A 14885-nucleotide genomic window follows, 5' to 3' on the forward strand; every position below is an offset into this window, starting at 1 on the left:
GTTATATTAGCCTAAATTGTCAAATTCCAGGTTTTTCAGGTATCCAGGTAAAGTGGCAACCCTGTCTGTGGTTTACTTTTTAATTTCCTTATAGAATTTTTATCAATGTGGCTGATGGCTAGAACTCATTAATACTTCAATAGTGTTCTATAATTATTATAAAAACTAGGCATGATTTTTGGTGGTTATGATTTATATTTAAGAACATACCAATTACTAAAAAGTATATAAATAACACGATACTTTTTGGGTTGCTATTCATTTTTATAAAGTTTTTTTCTAAGTTTTCCAAATTTTTTCCAGGTTTTAAAAGTACACATTTTTGGTCTATTTTTAGTATAAAGTTAAGTTTAAGGTAAGAAACTGTGTTAAAAGGTATGAAATCATTGAAAAATTACTTTGAAGCGACTTTAAATATTTTTTAAATAAAAAAGGAAATGATGGTGAAAATCTTTATTTAATATGTTAGGTTTTTTAAGTCAAATTAAAATTTTACTACTTAACATGTAAAAATTGTTTAAATTCCAGGTTTTTCCAGAATTTTTTATTGATTTTTGTTTAAAATTTCATGCTTTTTTTAAACTTCTCAAATTTCAGGTTCTTTTTTCCCTAAATTGTCAAGTTCAAGGTTTTTCAAAGTTTTCCAGGTAAAGTGGCAACCCCGTACTTCTTAAAATACGTTTTATGCGTTCAAAACTTAAACACAAAAATTAAATTTAACAGGAATAAACTTTAAGAATTTATATTGACCTACTTTGAATTCAAATCAAAACATTATTTAAACAATAACTAACATTCCTTAGTAAAGAATTTTACAATAAACAATGTAATTAATAATTAAGTCTAATTCTGGAACTACATCTAAAAGGTCTTAACTATAATATCTCCTTCAAACTTTCATCGGCTGGTTAATATGGCTATGTGTATAAAATGTAAACTTGCAAGAGATCAACTTGCTTTCTGATTGACTAATTTTATAACATTTGATGTTCAACTAAATAGAAGAGCAGTGTAAATGGTATTCAGAAGTGTAACGGCACATAATATAAAAAAGTTAAAAATTCATGTACTAAAAGTTAAAATTGTCTTGATACTATATAAAGAGGAAATGTTTGAGTAGATAGCAATAAGAAAATAGACTTTATTAGTAAATTGCAAAACAGCAACTCCTGCGTGAATTTCACAATAAGAAGTACAATTTTTTTATTTAGTCTGAAGTGCTGTTTATTTGTAGAATTCTGACACTTCTGATTTAGAGTAGATTTGTTAAACTTTATTGTTCTGATTTTCAATCAAGAAAGAATTTAAAAACTTATCTTATCAATTCATAATTAAAAGCTTATAGAAAATGTTAATATATTACTGTGCAAATCTTAAACTACACCAAAATAGTTTGAAAATTTCGAGACCTTTGAAATCATTATTTATTAAAATCACTTTTACATAAAGATTCTAAAAAAAAACTTTTCTAAATAACTGTACTATAGAAAATTGTAAAGTGTTGAGTTGTTTACTTTATACTTTGCTTAAGGTTGATTATAAATTTAAAAAGAAAATTCTGAACTAAAAATTTCTACTTAAATATGAACGATTATGTGTTCATGTAGTAGAATTAGAAAACTTGTTTCACTTACTGTGCAATTTAGTTTCATATTGAACAATATAAAATCAGTCAACCAGAAGCAAGTTTTTCTGGAGTAAAACTGAAGAAAATTGAGAACAAAGCTATATAAATCAGCTATAAAAAGTTTGTAAAGAGATTTAAGTCAAGGCATTCAAGATTAGTTCTGAAGTTAAATTTAGTTGTTACTTATTTAGTTTATTGTAAAGTTAAAAAAAAATATTTTTTATAAAATTTAACTGTCCCTAAAAACAGTTCAAAACGTTTAAAGCTACAAAGTCTTATGAGATAAAAAAAAAACAATATAAAACCTTTTAACATTCATTTATCAAAATTATTTTGTACCTGATTTATATTATAGTTACTGGCTTTGGTTTTTCTGAATATTTTTTTTTGCAAATCTCACGTTAGTTAAGTTTGTTTTACGGAATAAAATTTTGTGATCTTTAAAACATTTTTCTTGAAAGTTATCTATTATTTTGTAGCTATTTAGTTCTTTTGTTAAAAAAAAACTAAAGGGATAAAGTGTATTTTTTCCTTTTTTAAAATTTTCTTCTATTATTCCTCTGTTTTTTCAAAAATTTATGATAGACTCTGGCTAGATTTGGTTAACTCAGACTAATATTTTTAATCTAAAAAATGGCAACTCTTTTTGCACCTACTTGTAGGTTTTATCATGAATTAGGGTTGTTGAAACTTTTTATAAAAATACATTTTGACTGAGTATATTATTTTTTTTTAAAACTTAAGGTAGTTTTGACATTATAGTCAAAACTCCAGATAATTTAAAAGTCTTTTTTTTATTGTACGTCTAATTTATCTGATTATAATAATAATAATGTTTGTTTTCAGGATTGAATAGCTTTATAATTTTTCAGCTTTTTTAAAAATTTAAGATAACCCATGCTAGTTTGGTGTAATTCATGCTAGGTTGTCACACTTTCAGGATAACTTAGGTTAGTTTAAGTTTTTTGAAAATAAAAGGATGATTAGGAATATTTCAGGTTAACTTAAATTTTTGTAAAATCAAAATGACCACTCAAAATAACTGACAGTTTAATTAAAATAAAAAAACTCAGCATACTTACAAAAATGTTAGGAAGTTTCAGTCAAGTGTATTTCTAGATCTTAAATGAGATCTTTTTTACTTGTTTTAATTTTGTTATTTTAAATATCAAATTTTGTTTTAATGATTGTTTTAAAAATTACATTTAAATATAAAATTTATAAATGAGCCTTCTTTAAAGGATTTAAACTCAGGATCAAAAAGGACATTTTAAAATTATTTAAGATAGTATTTAAGAGTTAAAAAGTAGCAATCCTGCTCATGCTTCTTATTGCTTCTTAGACTGATTTTGTTTTGGTTTTGAATAAGGCAAAGCTACTATTACACTCTATAAAAATAATTAAATAATTAGATTATAAGTTGAACTACAAACTAAGAATCTTAATTTTATTCTATGCAAGTTAATATGTTTACTCTAAAAAATGGCAACTATGTTAATTTTCAGTTTTAGGTTTTATTATGAGTCAGGGTTGCCTTTCACTTATGCTAGTTTAAATTTTTTTATTAGTACAATCTGACTAAGGTTGTCTTTTGTTTTTACAAAACTTAATTGTTTTTTGATATATTAGTTAAACATCTAATTGCTTTTAAAATTAAGAATTTTTATTTTAAATAAAGTTTATTATACTATTAAAGGTTTAACTAGCCTATTATTTTAATGATAATTTTTGGCATTTAGGGATGATAAGCTTTTTACTATTACATTTGTTGACTTTCTCTTTATTCAAATACTTAAGATGCGCCATGCTAGTTTGATGTTAGATTGTCACACATTCAGAATAACTAAAGTAACTCAATTTTTTTGCAAAATCTAAGGATAATATGGCATATTTCAGGCTAACTTAGACTACTTAAAAAATTAAAAAACGCTAATAATACATCAGATCAGTTTAATTTCATTTTAATAAAAAAGATCCACATACCTTCAAATGTTTTCAAAAATTTCTATCAAGTGTTTATCTTGATGTTAGAAAAAAATGTTTTTATTTAGTTTCAATATTCTGATATTTCTAGCATGTTTGCAAAATATAAGAAACAAACACTTTTTAACTCTCTAAATATGAATCTTAAGATGAAGTTGTTTAAACTAGCAAACTTTATTTAAAATTTTAAAGAAAAATGATTTTATTTATAATATACAGATGTCTTTAATATTCGTTTGAAGGATTACAATTCAGGATGACTAAAGACAGATTAAAACTGTTTAAGATAGTATTTCTGATTCAAAAAGTAGCAACCCTACTCATGCGTGTTATTGGCATTTCAACCTGATTTTGTTTTCGTTTTCAGAAAAGCATATCTAATATTAAGATTACCACTAGTTTTTATTTTTAATTAAAACTTCCTCAAGGTTTTTGAAAGTACACAGCTTTTGGTCTATTTTTAATTTAAAGTTAAGTTTAAGGTGAAAAACTGTGTTAAATAGTTTATTAAAATAAAAAGATACTTAAATGCTAATTCAAATGTGTTTATAAAAAAGTTTTTGATAATGACAAAGTTTTTTTTATCTATATGTTAGATTTACTTCAAAAAAAAATTTTCTTACTTAATATGTAAACATTGTTTAAAATTTTATCTTATTTGCTGATTTTTGTTTAAAATTCTATAATGTTTTTGCCTAAATTGTCAAATTCCAGATTTCTAGGTAAAGTGGCAACCCTGTTATAATTATTCTCTCTAAAAAAACATTTAACCTTTTGATTTAAACTTAGACTATTAAATAGTAGTCTTAATTTTTATTCTATCTGGGTTATAAAAGCTTTAACTAAAAAAAATTATAAGAAGATTTATAATATAGGAGTTAAAAAAATATTTGTTTCTTTTCTTTAGCAAACACTCTTGAAATAGCATTTAAAAAGTATTTTATGTTTTGTATATAACAATATGTAATTTGAAATAACAAGTAAAACTTTAATATCCTATAAAGTGTAAAATTAGTTTTCAAATTATACAATTTTTGATACAATGAAAAAGTTTTTTTTTTCAAATGTTTCACACTTCTTTAGTATTTTAATAAAGTTTAATAGTTCAATTAAAAATTGTTATTTATCATCTCTTATTAAATGTTTTTATATATTTTATTATGCAGTTTGAATAGTCAAGGTTAGTTTAAGGTTTAAGTGTAAACTGTGACTAGTAATGATTTATTTTCAATAATCATGTTAGTTGAAATATTCTTTACTAAACTTAATGAAATTAAATTCATTTTGAAATTAAATTCTTTATTTTGAAATTAAAACATTTTTTGGCCTTTAAATTATAAATATATCATAAACTTTTTGTCTGTTTGTTATAACTATGGTGTTTAAGGTGTTCAAACTTTATTAACATAATATTTTCCTGTGATTGAATCATACTTTAAATGAGATTTAATTGATTAAGTTTCAATATTTCGTTGTTGCATATTGATTTTTCTTTATTTAATTTTTTCTTTAATTTTTTTAATTAATTAAGAGTATAAATTAATTAATAGAATTTATTATAAGTGGTGAAGTATTACTGCCACTAGAAGCTCTTTATATAAAATCCTTAGGTGAACAGAATATTTTTTTTGCAGTTAAGTGTGCATAGATTTTGATTAACTTGAAGACCACTGATTTAAGTTATTACAAGCTTCTCTATAAATTACTTTCTGTACAAATTTTTAATTGATATAAAATAAGAAATTCCTTATTAGATTAAGATGCAATATCTTCTGCAAGATCTTCACTTAACTGTTTTTAAATACATTGAACGTTGTTTAAGTATGATAGTTGAAACAGAGAGCTTTTTAGAGTTAGATTTTTATACTGTCTCTAAAATACTTGGAAGTTCTAGCCTACAAATCGATTCAGAAGTTGAAGTTCAAAATGCTGCAAATAAATGGATAAATCATAACATAGAAGAACGTGGCAAATTTGCAAAACAATTATTATTAAAAGTTCGTCTAAATCTTTTATCAGATCACTGTTTGAAATATCTCATAAATTTTTCTTCGTGTTTTTCTAAGAATAATGATTGTCTTGAAGTGTTAGAAAATAGAGATAACTTTTATCAGAGTTTGTCTACTATTTATGATAAAGGTAGACACTGTAACCAAAACATGTTTAATATTCTTATTTTTGGAGGTTTTGAGAGAAGTTTAAGAGAAACTTTTAAACAAGTAAAAGAATTTGGTCGAGTTAATTTCCCAGAACTACCTCTAATGTTAGAAAAACGATATTTTTCCAAAGCAGTTTGTCTAAAAGGAGAATTTTATGATTTTTGTGGATATAACATAGACGGTCGTGTAAAATCAGCTGAAAAATATTCATCTGTTTTTAAAAAATGGGTTAAAGTAACTGATATACCTGATGACCGTCAACTTTTTTGTGCCTGTACATTTATTGGTACCATTTTCCTATTTGGTGGTCATACTAATGAATCTGGTTGTTTAAGTTCTTGTTTGCTATTTGATGTCAAAATGTTAAAATGGAAAAATGTTGCAAAAATGAACAAAACAAGATCACATGCAGCTTGTGCAATATAAGAAGAAAATATTGTTGTTTCAGGTGGATGTTATTATGTCAGTGATGTGAACACTGTAGAATTATATGATGTTTATGTTGATAATTGGAAAAAATGACAAATATGATAGAAAGAAGAAGTGATCATAGTTTAGTTAGTGTTAAAAACAAATTGTTTGCAATTGGTAGTGGTGCGAGTTTAAACCCAAGTTATGAAGTTTTTGATAGAATTAGCAATATGTTTGTAACGTTTAAAACACCTAATATTCTTTCAAAAAACGTGAAAGCTGCAACGGTTGGAAGTAAAATATTTTTATTTCAATTTAATACTAAAGTTGTACTATATTATGATGTTGATAAAAATGAATGGTTAGAAAAATCTTGTGTAGCTACAGAAAATCTTAGTCATTATTCGAATGTCAAAGTGCCTTTCTATAAATATAACTAGTATATAAAATGTGTAACTTTGTAGTGGTTTGAGAAAGTTTTATATTTATTTTGCACTTATGAATTTAAATACGTAAAAGGATGAATAATAAAATTTGGTAACTAAAGTATATTTATTAGTCTTTCTATACATTTATTTAATTTAAATTTGCCATTTTTTACAAAGCTTATTTTTTAGTACTATAAATGATTTTTTCTAAGTCAAACAAACAAGTAACTCTAGATATGTACACTAATCAAATTGATAAGCATTATGTTTTGTATGGTGAATAACGATTCTTTATCCGTTGGAAACATTTTCTTTTATGAAACTTTATTTGATTTAGTATGTAAGAAAGTCTGGTTCTCAACACAAACAAACGTTTCTAGTGAATAAAAAATAGAATGAGAGTTTTTCTGTTTCATAAATTTTACAAAACGTATATAATTTTTCTATATTTTTTTCTCTTTTAAGGTTCAATTACCAAAAAGAGTAGAGCTTATATTGTTTTCTTTGATTAAATAAACTCCACTAAGAATCCCATTTTTATAATCTGCTTATGTTTAAATATCAATTTGTTCTAACGTAAAGAAAATATTAATTCGATTTAATGCATAGAGTTAACTGTTGTTATTGTACTAATATGTATTTATAAATAAATTAATGTAGCTATACTATTGTATATATATATTAGTCTTCAGCTAATTTAAACACATAAAAGAACAGAAATTGAGTAAAAAACTATTGTGTATCACTTTTTAATATATGTAATTACTTTATACATTAATAAAAATAGAACAATTGAATTTAAATTTAAGAAAAACTATTACTACCAAAACTATTCTAATAACTTTTTTAAAATATGATTAGTATTACTTACATTCAGCTGATTGTTATCACTCGTAAGTAAAATTAGTAAAGCAATAATAATTGTAAATATTTTTTATTTATTAGTTTAAACACTTTGTCTGCTTTAAAAATAAAAGAGTATAATTTATTTTAATTGTAGCTTTCTAGTGAGCTAGTACGGTTAAAATTTTTTTTATAAAATAAAATATTCTTTTTCCATTTATTTAATTTTAACTTGTACTGGAAGGTTAAGATTCGTATAAGATTGAAAATTAAGGCTAAATAAATTTTTAAGATAAGTTAAGTATTTAAGACTGGAAAACTACTTGTTTTCTTTTATTAAAAACAATGTTTGCAACTAAGCGTATTAATAAAAAAATTTTTAAATTCAAAACGGAGCTTAATTTTTAATATAATCTAAGTTTTAATTAAGAAAACCATACTTCCTACTCAATTAATAAAGGTTTTAAAATAGCATCACTTATTTTAAATTCTAAGAGATAATTTAATATTTAGAGTTACGATAAGTTAGAAAAAAAAATTATATAAAAATATAGGTCTCATAATAAAAAAGTACTTACTAAACTTTTGATGATTCCATAGATCCCAACATTTAATCTTTTTTCTTTTTTTGTTTAACTTTCCGTGAAGTTTAACTTCCACTGCTTTGTCTACCATTGACTTTTTGGTGTATTTCCCAGTTTTTTTAACCAATTTGAGATTTACTATTTGCTTAAAAGCCGATAATACTTTTCTTATAGTGACGTCATGATTTGTTTCAAGTTGACTAGACAGGAAAGCATTTATTAGCAATAAATCGTAGTTGCTTTGAACCTTAAAAGATTTGACCATCTCCTCCGTGTAGTAAAAAAATAAAATCTAACACATACGTCACACGTTGTTTACTATATAAGACTGTCTATATACGATTTGTGTAGTCACCGAAATATTTTTGTAAACTTATCTAATTAAATTGTCAACTGATCGGTGGATAGAGTTTATTTTCATATTTTTACATATCTACTTTAAATTAAAGTTTAACTACAAATATTAAGTTTTTGATACACAAATACTTTTTACAAAATCTGCTGACAATATATAACATTATAGTATTAATAGATACAGTAATTTAAACTATCTACATTCTAAGTTTTTGAAACAGCTTTAAACTAATAGATTTGAATTAAACTTCAACACTTAACAAAAGCTTCGCGTTAAAACAATGCTTAAACTAAAATAATTGATAAACTTAATAGACTTTAACAATAATGTTTAATAACAATGTTTTCGAATTACTAACGGTCGCTCAGTGCTAATTTACTTAATCCTGCCTGGTTAGTTGCTCATAGCTGTTTTTCTCTTAAGTATAATGTTAATTTCTGATAAGCGTGATTAGGACGAAACCGGTCGTGGATTGTCTTGCATTCTGTTGTCGTTGTTGTTGTTGGTAGTTAAGTTGAGTTTATAATTTATTACTGATGCAGAAAAAACAAAAACTATATTGACGATGACAAAACTGGGTACTGTTAATTTATATATAAATATTGCTTAAAAATTTATATTTTTTATTTTTACCTTATGATCTATTTTCATTTGTGCAATTTAGTTGTACTAAATAAACTAAATTCAAAACAAACATTTTTATTGAATATTTGTAATTTTTTAACTAATACAAGTTATCGAAAACCACTATCATCTCAAAATCTTAAGTACTACTTATATAAATTCTCTCAAGAAGTAACTAAAAAAAGAGTAATTCGTTTAAGAAAACACTTGTTATAAGATTAAAATTTTTGACTCTTTACAATAAAAAGTTATCCAAACTTTTTAAAACAGTTTGCAACTTTGTAAATATTAATCTGAAATAAAAGTTCTTTGCACTTTATTAATACAATTACTTTGTTGCATAGAATAAGATGTAAGAAAGTTTCACAACTTAATAATTTTGTTTAGGTGCTTTTCACTAATTATGTTTCAAATGTTAAATTAAAATCTACTTGAAAGTTATATGTTTTAAAGCTAATTTTTTAGATTTCTTATAGGAAGTCGCAACACAAAAACTCGAGCATGTAATTCAAAGTTAAACATTTTTTATTCTGTCTTCCGCGCTGTTTATTTATGGAATTCTAATACTTTTGATCTAGAGTAGCTTTATTTAAGTTTATTGTTTTAGTTTATAAACAAGAAAGCATTTGAAAGCTTTTCTATTCAATTCATAGTTAGTAGCTTTTATAAAATCGGTTATATTACTGTGAAACATATAAAACTAAACAAAAACTATTTGAATACTTTGTTTTCTTTGAAGTCTCTAGTATGTATAAAAGTTTTTGTAGATTTTAAAAATTTAAACGTCTTAATAACCATACCGGACTATAAAAAAGTCTTTAAGTGTCTTTCATTCATATGTTCAGTAATATTGTTTTCTTTATACTTTGCTAAAGGTTGGTTATAAATTTAAGAATAAAATTCTAAACTTTTTATTTTTACTTTAAGTTCAAAGTTTTAGTGTAAATGTAATAAAATTCCAGCTTCACTTTCTGTTCCATTTGGTTTAATACTGAATAGTATAAAATCAGTCAAGCAAACAATTTTTTTCGGTATAAAATTGAAGAAAATTGAAAACATAGCTATGTAAATCAGCCATAGAAAGTGTAAAGAGATTTGATTCAAGACCTTCAAGATTATTTATAATCTTAACCTAGTTGCTATTTATTTAGTTGATAGTGAAATAGTTTTTTTCATTCAATTTTTTCTTTTAATTTAAATGTCCCTAAAAAAGTTCAAAATGTTTAAAGCCAAAGTAGTCTTATGAGATAAAAAAACAGTAGTTTTAAATCTTTCTACATTTATGTATTAAAATTATTTTATACCTGATCTATACTGTAGTTGCTTGATAGGATTTTTTGAAGATTTTTTTGCAAATCTCAGGCTAAATAGGTCGGTTTCAAAATATAAAATTTTGCGACCTTAAACTTTCTTTTTTTAAAAATTATCTACTATTTTATAGCTAACTAGTTCTTATGTTATATCAGGGGTCGGCAAACTGCGGCCCGCGGGCCAATTGCGGCCCGCGGGCCAATTGCGGCCCGCAAAGGGTAAATCTGCGGCCCGCGAGCACGTTATTTTTTTGAATGGACTGCGGCCCGCGAAAGAAAATTTTGTGGCCCGCGAGCATGTGAACGTGGCCCGCTGAGCAAAAATATATTTCAAGTTAAATTTTTTTCGGTAATTCGATTTAGTTTGATTAGTTTGGTTTTAAATCTCTGTATAATATTTTAAAATAATTAGAAGAAACTACTGCTTTAGTTTAAAAATGTGAAAAAGCCAGATTAGCATTCTAAGAGGACATTTTAATCAGTTTCATAATAACTTCTTTTTACAACAGCAAGTAAATATTTAAAAAAAAGATTGTACAGAGTGCTTGGATTTACCAAGTTGGCTATATAATACCTATTTATTAAATAAATAAATGCAAATGTTTTCCATTTTATGCAAGAGTATTGCACAGTAATTAAGTAAAGTATCGTTTTTTAATAGCTTAGATATACTTTTTCAATATTTTTTATATCTCAGTTTCTTTTATAGACTTTTTATTTGTAAATGTTATATTTTAGTGTAACAATATTTAAAATAACACAGTGATAAGAAATAACGTTTATTTGATTTTTGTTTTGACATACTTTATTTTTTTATAAGTTTTCTATGCACTTTAAATTATTTTCTATACACACCAACTTAAAAAGTAGCTCATATTTTAAACCACTTTTTTTAAAATACTTTAATTAGTTTAAGTTTAATTTATGCATAATTTTCTAACATTGTTGTTTCTACATGTAATACCTAAATTTGTACAGACACATTTAAAACGATATATATGATATAAATTAATATAGTTTTTGCTAGGGTTTTCATTTTCATTGTTCAATCATTGGTTTTGTCAAACTAAGTTAATTTTTATGCCTTGCATATTAATTTACACAATTGCTGTTTTTTGGATCTACCATTTAATATAAACTAGATTTAGGGATGTCAAATTTATTAAGTTTGTACATTATTAATCAAAGTAGTTCAAATTCAAGCGAATGAACAACTAAATATTACCACACATCCGACTATCACTATTTGAAGACTTAAAATCTCAGGCCAACTTATTCATTTTTTAAGTTTTTGGCTAGAATTGCTTTTTGTATACAAAAATATCAGGAATGTTTTTGTTGACTCAGACTCGCTTTTTTGCATGAAAGAGTGGCAATTTAAACTTATGATGTATGTTTTTCTCACTCAACAGTGTTAGTTTGAGTTATAATATCTGTTAAAGTTTAAGTCTTGCAGCTGATATAGTACAAAATATTATTTATATTATTGTGTACATTTAAGTGTGAACAATCAGTGTTGCCTAAAAACGTGAATCCCGGAAAAGCTTTGAATTTGAACATTTATGCTTAAAAATTCTGGAAAAAAACTTGAATTTGAGAATTTTTGATAAACCTGGAAACTCAAACAAAATTTACACGTAAAATAGTTAAGTTTCGATTTGACACAAAAAAATTACCAAATAAATATTTTTTTATTGAAAAATTTATTAAAGTAGCTTAACAGTATTTTTTAATATTGATATATATATTTTTTAAACACTTTTTCAACTTTAATTAAACTTTATACTAAAAATAAAAGAAGAAATTGTACTTCCAAAAACTTTGTATTGGTGCATTGCACCTTTACTTGTAAAATTTCACCGATTGTTGTGCTTCGCGTTGGAACTATACCAAGAAATTATACTAAAATGTCAAAATTAGTAAAAACAACTCTAGTAAAAATTCTCAGATGAGCATTAGTTTTTTCTATCAGTGCTCTCATCTTAACAGATTTATTAAAGTCTTAATTTGATTTATTCGACTTTATAATCTTAATGCATTTCCAAAACACGACTTCTTGTTGTCATTAAAGAAATAAACAAAAGTTTTTCATTACCGCCAACATAAATTCTTTAAAAAAGTTTTCAATTATAAACGGTATCTCATTTTAATTAATAAATTTTGCTACTTTATAACTTGCCTTAAAAATTTTTTCTGACAATTCTGTAGTTACTGAAGATGATCATGTGCTTTGTTGGAACTGACTTTGGTGATTTGTTTTTTTATCATTTGTCGCAATGACTCCCAACTAACGTTTTTTTATTCTTGTAGCTTGTCTTATATTTTCCAGTACTAATTTTAAATGCAATATTTTTATTGCAGATAAAGAATTGCTATAATGCTTAATAAAAAATATTTTTTTACTTCGTTAATGACCCAATAAAGTTTTATACTTTCGTTAAACTTTTATAAGAAACTTAATTGTCCATTCCAGGTGACCAATCTTTTTTTGGCATGTAATTTATTTACTGTTAATAACCTTCGTTATTTATTTATGTTGTAAACTTTATTTTAACTGGGTTTCCACACAAACAGGCTATTTTAAAAGCTTTAAAGCTTAGGTTTATGTGAAATTTTTGTTTCAAACACTTTAAAAAAATCTTTCAATTCTCAGAATAGTTTTTATGACTGCAGTGTAGTTTACTAATTGTAATTTTTTATTGTTTTCTTACACTTTGTGTACTTTTTGATAATTATGATATCTTAAATAGGTATTTAAGCTTGATTAACAACTATTTATTAGCTTTTTAAACTTTTAATAAACTTAGGCTGATTTAATACAACTCAGACATTTTTGCTTTTCAAGTGGCAACCATGTAAAACACTAACTACTAATAAGATATTTTTCAAAGTGTTCGAGAATTAATTATGCTAAAGAATTTGTTTCAGCTTTCTGGAATAAAAAAAAAGTAATTATTTATTAAGTTAACTAATTACTAAATTTTTAAGTGATTGTTAATTATTTAACACGCAAAAACTTTTTTTTAAAGTAAGTATTTTTAGAAATATGAAAAAAGGGCTGATAATATATCAAATGTATAAAAGTAACCCATAAACTGTCTTTAAAGTTAGGTTTTTATAGAGAGTTAGGTTGTAAATAAAATTACATAAGTATTAAGTTGAACTTATTAAGTGCTTATAAAAGTACATAGTTTTTTAACACTTAAGTATATTAGTCAACGTAAATTCTTTTCTATCAAATATTAATTTATATAGGCATTATATGTATAGCTAAAAGTCATTTAAAGTGATAAGGTGAATAAAAGTAAAACTTTTCTCTACTGTGACTAAAACTAAAACCAAAAGATTATTCAAATGTCACTAAAACTAAAACTGCGGCCCGCCAAGACTTTATAAACTTGAAATTTGGCCCGCGATCACCAATTGCCTGCCGACCCCTGTGTTATATGAAGAAAAAGGGATTTACCCTTGATTAACTGTATATTTTCCATTTTATAAAGCTTGTCTTTCATTATTCGTCTTTTTTTTGAAAAAAAGTCATGACAGACTCAGGCTAGATTTGCTTAACTCAGACTAATATTTTATTCTAAAAAACTGCAATTCTGTTTATAATTTAATTTAGGTTTTATTATGAGTCAGGACTGTTAAAACTTTTCTTTAAAATACAATCTGACTTAGGATGTCTTTTTTTTTGCAAAACTTAAACTAATTTTAATATATTTGTCAAATCTCTATATGCTTTTAAGACACAGATATTTAAAGTCTTTTTTTTTACTTTACGTCTAATTTAGCTGATTACATTGATAATAATGTTTTTTTTCAGAATAGATTAGCTTTATACTTTTCCAGCTTTTTCTAAAATTTAAAATACCCATGCTGGTTTGATGTAACTCATGCTAGGTTGTCACACACTCAGGATAACTTGGGTTAGTTAAAGTGTTTTGGATTTTAAGGATAATTTGGTATATTTCAGGCTAATTTAGATTAGTTTATAATTAAAAAACCACTCAAAATAACTCGGGACAGCTTAATTTTTTAAATAAAAAACTCAGCTTAATTTCAAAAATGTTTGAAAATTTTTATCTATACTTCTAGATCTTAAATGAGATCTTTTTGAATTGATTCAATTTTGTAGTTTTCTCTAGCCAGTTTTGTTTAAATTGTTTTATTAAACACTATATCTAAGTTAAGAAATATTTGTAAATAACCTTATTTAAAGGATTAAAACTCAGGATTAATCAGGACAGTTCAAAACTGTTTAAGATAGTATTTTAGAGTTAAAAAGTAGATATCCTGCTCATGCTCCTTATTGCTTCTCAGATTGTTTTTTTTTTGTTTTAAATAAGGCAAAGCTTTTATTATGTTGGTTAAATCATTAAATCATTAAATAATTTGAGTTTAAGTTAAACTACTAATCAGGAATTATAATTAAAATTCTATGCAAGTTGATATGTTAACTCTAAAAAATGGCAACTATGTTAATTTTCAGTTTTAGGTTATATTATGAGTCAGGGTTGCTTTTCACTTAAGCTAATTAAATCTTTTTTATAAGTACAATCTG

The sequence above is a fragment of the Thalia democratica genome, chromosome 7 (assembly GCF_965202585.1).
Source record: "Thalia democratica chromosome 7, ktThaDemo2.hap1.1, whole genome shotgun sequence".
NCBI lineage: Eukaryota > Metazoa > Chordata > Thaliacea > Salpida > Salpidae > Thalia > Thalia democratica.